Source organism: Tenrec ecaudatus, chromosome 17 (genome assembly GCF_050624435.1).
Source record: "Tenrec ecaudatus isolate mTenEca1 chromosome 17, mTenEca1.hap1, whole genome shotgun sequence".
Classification (NCBI taxonomy): domain Eukaryota; kingdom Metazoa; phylum Chordata; class Mammalia; order Afrosoricida; family Tenrecidae; genus Tenrec; species Tenrec ecaudatus.
This window is the reverse complement of record NC_134546.1, coordinates 84,482,066-84,493,344: the sequence shown is the minus strand read 5'-3', so window position 1 is coordinate 84,493,344 and position 11,279 is coordinate 84,482,066.

Sequence of the window (11,279 nt, the reverse complement as noted above, 5' to 3'; positions counted from 1 at the left end):
TATTCACTCTCGTGTGCAAGGATATTTGGAAGACAGCTATTTGACCAACTGACAGACAATATTTGTGCCCATTGCAAGAGAAGTGATCCCATAAAATGCTCAAAATATAGAATGTTATCACTGATATTTCAAACCAGTAAGATTTTCTTTAAGGCCATCCAACAAAGTTTCCAGCAGTGTATTGACAGGTAACTGCCCGAATTTTGGACCAGAGCCAAGAGGATGTGGAACAAGGCATAGCATTCCTCATGTCAGATGGATCATGGCTCAGAGCAGAGAATAAAAGTTAGAGGTTTTACTTGTGTTTTATTGACAATGCAAAGACACTGTGGCTCATAATAAACTGTGGAAAACCTTGAGAATGAGGAGAATTCCTGAACATCTGATTGTGCTCATGGATCAACCAGGTAATACTCTGTGGCTTAAATTCAGGAAGGGTGTATGTCAAGATTGTATCGCTTCACTGTACATGTTCAATCTGCGTGTTGAGCAAGTGACCCCCGAATGCTAGAGTAGATGAAGAGAAATGTGGCACCAATATTGGAGAAAAACTTATTAACAACCTCTGATATGTAGATGACACAACCTTCCTTGCTGAAAGTGAGGAATTGAGACGCCTGGATCATGGATTGTGGCCTTCAGAATGGATTACAACTCAATGTAAAGAAGTAAACTGAATCAAAAGCTTACATCATGATAAATGAAGAAAAGCTTGATGTCATATATTTTGTCTTACTTTAATCCACAATCAATGTTCATGGGAGCAGCAATGAATAAATAAAAAAGCGTATTGCATTAGGTAAATCTTCAGCACAGACTTCTTTGGAGTACTGAAGAGCAAGGGTGCTGCTGTGAGGTCTAAAATGTGCCTGAAAAAAGCCATGGTTTTCTCTATCATCTCATCTGCATATGACAGCTGGACACTGAATGAGGAAGACCAAGGAAGAGTCAGTGCATTTGAATTGTGGTACTCGAGAAAAGTACTCAAAGGACTATGGACTACTAAGAAAAATAGTTAGTGTACCATGGACTGTTAAAAGGGCAAACCACTCTATGTTGGAAGAAATGCAGTGAAAACGTTCCTTAGAGGCAAGGATGACAACACATTGTCTTAGATACATTGGACACATTGTGAGGAGAAACCAATCCCTGAGGAGGACATCATGTTTGGTAAAGTTGAAGGGCATCAAGGAGAGGAAGGTCCTCACTGAGATAGATTGACACAGGTTGTAACAACAGATGCAAACATAGAAAGTGAAGGTGGCCCAGGATCAGACAGTGCATTGTTTTGATCTATGGAGGGCCACTCAATAGCAATTAGTAACATTAAACCAAGAGTTTAAACTAAAACAAACTTCCTTTATCTTAGTGTTTGCATCTTGAAGCACTCAGACTAGCATACACCTTTATTTTTACAATTGTTTTATTAATATGAATATTTTGCATCAGCAATTATGAACCATGTAGCAATCATGAATTAGGTGACATTGCTGAACCAGGAAGAAGAAGAAAAAAAATCTAAAAGAGTAGGAGAAAAGGGGATACCAGGGCATAGTTGACTCTGACGGACAGGTATACCTCTTTAGGAGATAAAAGAGTCAGATGTGAACATCATTTTGCTCTGACATGTTACTGACACTGAGCCAGATGCTGTGGAGTCCCACCAGAAACCCTAATGATGTGCTAATTGAGGAAAACTAATGCAATCTCTGCATCAGGTCTGATATCTTGGGAAAAACTCAACAGAATTATTTTCTCTTTCAGCTACTAGTCGAGTTTGTAACTGTTTTCTTAACCCAGGAACTTGAGATGCCCTGAAGGAGATTGGAAAATTCTCCCCTGGTTTCCCTGAGATTCATCAAGCAATGATCCAGGGAATCTCTGGCAACTTTCCCAAGATGTGAGACAGGCTCCTTTCTCTGCAGGCAACAGTGCTTTCTCCTGTTACGACTTTTTGGCTTCAGAGATATCAGCCACATACAAACTGTCACCACAATAGGAGATTTCCTGAGGGAAAATGTGAGAAGGGGAAGAATCACTAGACCAGAACATAAAACCAGTCCTGAAACTGTTCATCTGCACCTGCTCCGGGTCTGTATCCTATGATTGGTGGGTCCTGGGCACCCCTGCAGTCCAGGGGAGATTAATGTCGGGGACATACTGACTTCTTCTCAGGCTCATTCTCACAGAGTAATAGATGGCTTTTTCTTGGAGTTCCAGGCTGTCCATTTGCAGATACAGCGTGTTCTTGGAATTGAATATGGAAATGAAGACTCTGTCCTCCATGGAGTCTGCATAGTTCATATACCATGATAGATGTATTTACACAAGAGGGCTGAGAAAAAGTTACATACTGATGAGATTTCCTCCTCCCTTTTTGGGTCACTGGCTTCATTCCACAGGAAATAAAAGTATTTTCCTTTCTTTCTCATGTCTAAGTGCATAACCAGTAATAAAGAAAGGATTCAGTTGCTATTCTGGGTCACTGCCTCAGCGCAGCACAGCCCCCAACTCCCCAGGTTTTGTGACACTCTCAGGATGTGGGTTTCACACTGTGTCTTGCACAGTAATAGGTGGCAGTGTCCTCAGACTTCAGGCTGCTCATCTGTAGATATGCTGTGCTGACTGAGGCATCCAAGGAGAAGACATAGCCTTGTGTGAAGCCCTGGGCATATGTTGGTTTCTCAGAGTTAGTGTTGATCCAGCCCATCCACTGAAGGCCTTTTCCTTGCACCTGCCGCACCCATCTCATGCCAAGGCTAGTGAAGGTGTATCCAGAAGTTCTGCAGGACACCTTGACAGACTCTCCTGGTTTCTTCACCTCGGGCCCAGACTGCGCCAGCTGTATCTGGGCACTTGCACCTGTGAAGAAGTGAAACAGAAGATGAGTGCTCTGGAGCTACCGTAGCATCCTCCCCACCCCAGGATCTTGCTAGTTACCTAGGGCAACTGCCAGTGGGAAAAGAAAACTCCACAGCCACTCCATGACGAGCGGACTTTCGTCTTGATGGTTTATGTGTAACCTATATGTCAATGTCCTCAATGAATGGTGTGTATGGGGAGATGATGTCAGCTTTTTACTCTATAGCGCACTTGTATTTGCATATAAGCCGAGCTCTGGAATGCCCAGTTCCTGTTCTCCATCAGGTATAAGTAGCACATTACTGTTGAAGAGTATTGAATACAGCATGGATTGCTAGAAGAACAAACAAATATGTTTTAGAAGGACAGCCACAATAATACTTAAAAGCAACATGTTTCCTCTGGATTTTGAACATGCTACCATAGGACCACTCCCTAGAGATGGGCATCATGATAGGAGGGATGTGAAGAGTCAACCCCTCTTATTTTATGATGGAACTGTACCAGTTCAGAAGAATCTTAGTTAAGAGAGTTGTATAGTTTGCTGAGACATAGCTTGACTACAAATATTATTCCATAGCTGTGACCCTAAGCTCAATGAGGGAATCTGGGGAGTCTACCCCTGTTATTTTATGATGGAAATATAACATATTTTGGAAGAATCCTAATTAGTAGAATGATATAGTTTGTCAAGGCACAAGTTAACTAGAAATCTTCCATATATGTGATCCTAAGATGAACCCTTCTATCTTGTCACACAGAGCATCCTGTAATGGTGTCCAAGCACAGATTCACATGGATACCAAAAAGACTCAATTCTTATCTGAGTACTATCAACCTTTCTCTACCCACATATTAAGAGTTAGAACCCGCATACCTCAACTATCTCCAGGAGATTTCGAGTCCCCCAAGTTATTGAACCTCTATGACATAGGATCTTTTGTAAAACAAAACTTCGTTTACCCAATTTTTTTTTGTCATTTGAAGATTTGAATCTGTCTATAAAATCCTTTCACTCAACCTGTATATATAAACTGTGAGAACAAAGGGGAGACAGGCAGACATTTTGGAGGAAGGGTCCCCACCTCCCGCCCATGCCCCCCGCTTTTCCCAGGCACGAGAAATAAAACTTGGAATGTTTAGAATGTACCTGATTTATGCACAATCTGGCAACAGCCTTTGGGCAATATGAGCCCTCTGTGTGCCCACCCTGTAACAAGCATGTTTGGTAAAGTACGACAGGAAAAGGCAGAAGTCCGTTAAAGATGGGTTGACACAGTCATTGCAAATGTGGGCTCATACATCACAGCACTTTTGAGGATGGCAAACTATTGAGTTATGCTTTCTTCTCTTTTATAGAGATATTCTTAGTCTGACCCAATTTCCCCTAACAAAAACAACCACCACAAAGGCAGCTTATTACTATGCTTCTGGTATTGTTTCAGATTACATCTACTAAAAGTCAAATTATTGAAAAATATATTTTATAAATCTGTTTTATCCACATTTGTGCTAATGACCCTGGTTCATATCGAGATTTGGGGCAGTGTAAATTTTGATCACAATTATCTTTAATGTTGTATGCTTCCATTGCCGTATACGATCATTTCTGGTTAAAAACTGGGTCTTGAGACCACACCCCTATATTCCTTTTACAAACAGTGTGGTTTCATTGTTCTCATTTACATTCTTAGCCCATTTTGAATTGTTCTTCTTCTTGCTGTTGCATAGTCCAAAACATGGATCCTGACACATTGTTTTGCATGTGAATGTCAAATGCTTCCACAACCATTTGTTGAAGAAACCCTTCTCTGGATGAATTCTCACTCTTTCAAAAAATCAACTTACATTAGATATATAGGTGTATTTTTGTACCTTTAATTTTATTACATTGGTCGCTATGGAATCTCCAAGTGAAGCAAATGAATAAGCACTGCACTGCTAACCCAATAGTTATTGAATCAAACTCTCCCAGCAGTGATTTGGAAGTCATGGAAGTCAGGCTTAGTGAATTAAACCCCAATGCTCTCAGCCTTTAAAACATAAAAAAGCAGTTCTACTATGCACACAATGGGTCACACTGAGTCAAGATCATCTCCATGGAAACTAAATCTACACCTGGTTGTTTTTGTTTGTTTTTTTTAAATTACTATGAGCATATAGAAACCCTGGAGGTAATTGTGGTTAGGATGTCTATAATCCAGCAACTGGGGAAAACTTAAGTCATTTATCCCATGGAGGTTTACATTCCAGAAAAGAGTATATCAGATTCCTAGGAGTTGGGATTGATTCGATGATAGAAGATTTATGACCTCATAGTATGACTTGAGTCATGAAGCATATCCCCTTCCATTTTGTGGGCTTAGTTTAACAGCCCATAACTGAAATATGTCACATGAAGTGCAAGTTTCCTTTTCACAAAAATATAACCAGTAAGTCAATTAAAATCTGCAAACAATTTGCCCTGTCCCTGTCCATTCCCAGCACAGCAGCCTTACCCTGCTGGGGTTCTGACATTCCCATGATGTGGATTTTAACTTTTTCCTACATAGTCATAAGTGACTGTGTCCACAGACTGCAGGCTGACTGAAATGTCCATGGAGAAAGCATATCCTTCTTTGAAGTCCTCAAGGAGACAGATTGAAACTCTGGCTACAACCGTGGGCTCAAATTTAGCAAATTTTGATAGGATCATGTGGGGTTTGTTATTGTTAGGTGCTATGCAGTTAGTTCTAACTCACTGTGTATCTGCATAGAGTAAAAGAAAGTACTGCCTGGTCCTTTGGCCTCCTCACAATAATTATATCTGAGCCCATTGCTCCAGTCGTGTGTCAATTCATCTCTTTGAGAGTCTTCCTGTAGTTTTTGTTTTCCTTTTAAGGAGGGTGTGAGACTAGGCATGCTTCCTTATGTTGTGCATTGAATTGCTATAGAATAACAATGGAACGGCTCAAATTTTATTGCTCTGCTGGGAGGATGAATCCTTATATCATTAGGAATTTTGTAAATTGCACAGTAGAATTTACTGCTTTGGGAATCTCCTTAACACAAATTTAGGCATTTCCCCCCACTCTTAACACTGCTTGAACCATACCTTATAAATAATTAACTTTCATAATTACTTCATGATTCTCACTTGCACTGACGTGGTTTCCTTACCGGAACACTACTAAGTAAAAACTTTAATTTCTTCTTTAGAATGAGGAGGGTAAATTGACTGCACCATGGCTGAAGGGGGAAAACCTACATTTCAGATGGCCTTCCTTGTATTGCTGTGAGATAGAATGTTTTCTCTCTTTAATATACAACTTTTGAATTTACAGATATCAGTAGGCACAGAATTCTTTTTTAAAATAGAGAACAGATTCCCTAGGGAAGCTGTGGCTGTAGAAGAATCACTGATTACAAAAGGAAGACAGCCCTGAAGCCATCTGCCCCTGCTCCTGATGTGAATCCTGTGCTCTGTGGGGCTTTAGTGCCCCCTGGTGCCCAATGTCTCCCCTGCAGGGAGGTGTGTGTCTGGGTTCACACTGACTTCCCCTCCCTGTGTTCCTTGTACAGTAATACACGGCTGTGTCCTCAGCAGTCATGGAGCTCAGCTGCAGGGAGAACTGATTCTTAGATGTGTCTCTAGTGATGGGGAATTGACTTTGGAAGGATGGGTTATCTTTTGCATTATCATCACATCGTTTGAATCCCATCCACCACATTCCCATTACCAATGTATGGAGGATTTGGGGCCAGCAGTAACCACTGGTGGTGGAGTAACAAGAGAGAGTGCCATTAGTGAGAGCTTTGGGAGGGTTGCACTGGTCCTGGAACTGATTCCTGTAGCTGCACCTGAGACAAGACACCTTGACAAAGAGAGAGTTGGCCTTTCTGTCACTATCATCCACTATAGACCTGAATCTGATACTGAGACCCTCACTTTGCGGGAACTGTCAACAGGCACAGGAGAACATCCAGCAACATCATATTTAGACCACTTTATTTCAAGAGAACTGAATGTCTTCAACAGCTGGATAGGAGAATTCCACCCTAGGGCCTGGAGAATAATGTGCAATGTGGTGGAGCCCTGGACTTATCAATAGAGAAGGATTGAGTTCAGGCTCCACTCTTTGTTCTACGACCACCATAAGGTAATTAGCCTTTCAGTCTGCAATAAGAGTGGACTTTTAAGAACTTTTCTTAAGACGTGTATGGTAAAGATCAAAGGAAAGCCAACTATTCTTAAGTCCAAGGTTCTTACCATCCTGGCCCCCATCGCTCTTCTTTTGCCTTGGACTCCAATACATCTTGTGCATTTCTGAGTGAACAGGATCTAGTTCTTGAAAGGATCTGGGAATCTTCATTACCTCACACTTTCCCAAACCAATTTTCTTTCTTGACACTCAGCGATCTCTAAATATACTTACTCCAAGTTCTTGGGGGTTTTCTTTGGCTTGTGGTCATCACAAACCACCATCATTCCAACAAGCAACATAAATCTGACACCCACTTCCTGACTGTGTTACTCTGCATAGACTAGAGAAGCAAATCCACAGAAGCTGATATATATATGAGAGAGTTTTATATAAAGGGTACATGTTCATTTAGAAAGTATCCCAACCCAGAGCTGTTTAAGCCTATAAGTCCAAATGTCCGACAACGATCTACAAAGTCCTCGATCTCAGAAAACACATGCAATGATGCCTACTGCAGGAGGAAAGCCGAATCAGTGAGAGTGTAAGCAGCTCAGCGCTGGCGGGGGTTTCCACATGGCTGTTCCAGCACCCAGGGCTGCACCAGGGCAGGTCTATGTGGCTTCTCCTCAAGGATGTCTTGCAGGAAGTGAGTCTTGACAGCTGAATCAGGGAACTGGCTAAGGCTGCTGCACCCTGGTCTGACCATCAGAGAGCAAGTGACCAAGAACAAGAAAGTCGAGGCTCACTGAGCCATTTATCTCTCCGTCTTTCAATTGATTTCACAGGTGTTTATGTGCCAGGTTGGTGCGATAAACTTTTACTATCTCACTGATCTACGTCCAGTCTCGGTTTCTATAGATAAATTAAAATGAACTACAGATGTAACTCACAAGACAAAGCAAGGTCTTAACTCAATAACCTCTCAGATATCTCTGAGAAGAGACTCTACTTGTTTACTAGAGAACACCCAATATTACACTATGCCAGTCTAGTTGACACTTAAAGTGGCAAGGTCTGCCAGAGCAGTGAATGAGAAATCAACACTTACCAGAAGGGGCAGATAAAAGCCAAAACCAGTGAGTCACATCTTCAATGGGAAGACGCCTGCTGATGACTGAACAGAGACTCTGGATTCAAATGTAGGCCTGTGCTTCCTACAGGAAACAGGTCTGCAACATTTGGAGAATGACCATGAACACTTTTGTTAATGCCCTTTACCCAAGTGACCCTGGTACATCTGAAATGTCAGCATCCTCAAATTCAGTATCTTCATTTATGCTCTGGGCACAGGACTCTAATTTCTGTTTACCCAAACTCACAGATTGAGCATTGTGGAAAATTTTTCAATTTGACAATTAAGAAGTAGCAACTCAAAACACCGCATTTTAAAGCTAATTTCACACTGTGGTTCACTTTTCATTTCTCTTCTTCATATCCTAGGTCTCAAAAATGTCCCAGAGTTAGAGTTGGCCTTCCTCACTTGTTTTCTGCTTGGCTATAGTGTCTGCATTATATCACAACTAACCAAATTTTAGCCAAATTCACCTGGCCTTCTTTGAGCCAGATGCTGTTGAGGGGAATAAATAACTGCTTTGTCAGAAAGAGCCATATCTTTGATCAATATCCAGATATTTAAACACAGTCATGCTTGTGTGTGTCATTTAGAAATTGCGAGATTGGTTCTTTTTTCACACATAGGTTGGAATGGCATCACTTGATACTGGTCTTTTCAACAAAGTACCACCTCATGCCATCTGCTGCTGGGGAATGTCTGACCTACTTAAATCCCAGACTGTGTGTATCTGCTGACTAGTCCAGGTCACCTTCATCTCTAAATGTGATGGTCATGATTGTCTCAGATAAGTTCATGACAGAGAACATGTAATCTGAGGTGTAAATCTATTGATAGTATCTCTCTGAATGGAATGCTCTTATTTAGCATGCAACAAATATTCTTAATAAGCTGGAAAATTCTCCTTAAACTGTGGAAGTCAACAACTTGGACTTTACACTCAATAGCATGGTTTTCTTTTCCACTGCCCCAAGCTACAGGGTGATATTTGGTCAGTCATTCAATCCAGTTGCCCTTAGTACTCTCCAATTTGGAATTTATAAAGTAATGTGGGCCCAATGAAAGGACACTCATACTTATTCCACTTTTCTACTGTTGTAGAGAAATGCATAATTCTTTACATCTTAAAATTACAACTACTTTGTTATTTAATGACTCTGTGATTAAGACATTATGTGGAGGAGAAGGTCTGATCCCTGATCACATGCAGTTTCTCCTTGAGAATCTAATGAGTGCGTGAAGATGATACTCTCATACAGTCACCTCTCTTGTTACCCAAGGCTGTAAGATGAGAGCTAAGCCATAACTAAAGCCCAAATCTCGTTTCAGCACACCTGGAGCACCACTGTTTCTCCTGAGGGTCCTCCCAATGTAGTTGCTGTGCACCTCAAGAAAGCCAAAGAACAAAATGACAGTTAGTTTAAATTATATATATATTGTTTACATGACATATGTTTCATTTAAACTATATGACATGCACAAATTTCAGTGTCTAAATAGTTTATCAAATTGGTGTCTAAATAGTTTATCAAATTGGCTTTTCTGTCATCTGAAGTACCAACCTGAAATAGAAGCTGATTGAGAGAATGCCAAGTACCAAACTATTGAGAAATGCCAAGTACCAGAAGATTTCAAAAAATTAGACTAAGTGTGTGTACCTGCGTGTATAAACTCTATATACATTTATAATCTACTTAAAATGATAGAACAATGACATAAGGGAAGAGATTAGTTGTTGAACTATGTGACCTAAATTCACCTTCCTGGGCTGTGAGCAAGAGAGTGATATGCAGATAGTTTTATATACACAGGTCTATGAATTCTATAAAAAAATTAGAGACCCTTTCTCTCTAAAACAAAAGTAAACCAGGCAAATTTGCTTCATCTTTATTTCTATGGAAATTCTAAGGAGTACAAATCAGATTTGCTAGTTCTTGAAATCTGTGGTATATTCAGTAATCTTTGCCAAAACCATAATTCAAATATGTTAAGTTTTCATTGGTCTTTTAAAATTCATTGTCAACATTTCTTACCTATATCAGGTGATAGAGAATGCCATGGCTGGAGTTAGTCATACCATAGTCCCAAAAATTGCACTTAAAAATTCAAAGAGTTTTTTTTTAGAAATTCATTATACCTTGATATGTTTCTTGCATTGATATTGATTATAGATTTAAGTGAAATAAATTCCTTGACTGCACTAATTTTTCATTTTATCATGATATTTTTTAATTTAACCACTTGAGAGGACTTCAGGTTTCTTTTTTTTTTAACATTTTATTAGGGGCTCATACAACTCTTATCACAATCCATACATATACATACATCAATCGTATAAAGCACATCTGCACATTCTTTGCCCTAATCATTTTCAGGTTTCTTTATAATGAAATATAAACCACACTGAAGGCTGTAATCATTGATATCCATCAGTGAGTGCTCAATATCTCTTCACTTTCAATCAGCATATTGGTGTCATATGTGTGTCATAGTCATTGTACGGCTAACTGAAAAGTCAGTTTGCGTTAACCTAGTCTTTGTGTTCTCTTCTCATAAAGATTAACAGTAACAAAACCTCGTACAGCGTGGCTGTGAGTCAGAATAGACTCAATGACATTGGGTTAGGGGCTCTATGAAAGACACTTCTAAGAAATATAAAGTAAAAATCATGGAAAGGGTACGTTTGTAGAAACCCACTGAGATAATGGCCTTATATACAAAATATGAACCAAGTCCTTAAAACTCAATAAATAAAGTGACAGGAGACTAATTGTTTTTAGATACTATTTTTAATGTTGAAGCTATTTGGTTGCAGTGCAAAAATTCCCTATCATTTATAATCTTTGTAATGTTCTTGATTCCCCTAATCTCTAACATTATGGTGCACACTTGTTTTTCTGTTAAGGCATAAGTGATAGGTAGATAGAGGGTAGATAGACAGATTAACAGACACAGATTGCTTGTGTTTGGCATGGTTGTCCAGAGAAGTCAAACCAGTCACTCACTTATATGTAAGAAATAGCTTTATATGAAGAAGTAATTACATATTAACAAAAAATATACCAGCCCAATCCAACTCAAGTCCATGAGTCCGATACTAGTCCATGCGTTCCTCTTTAGACTCATGCAGCCACATGCAATGATGCAGAATGCAGGAATAT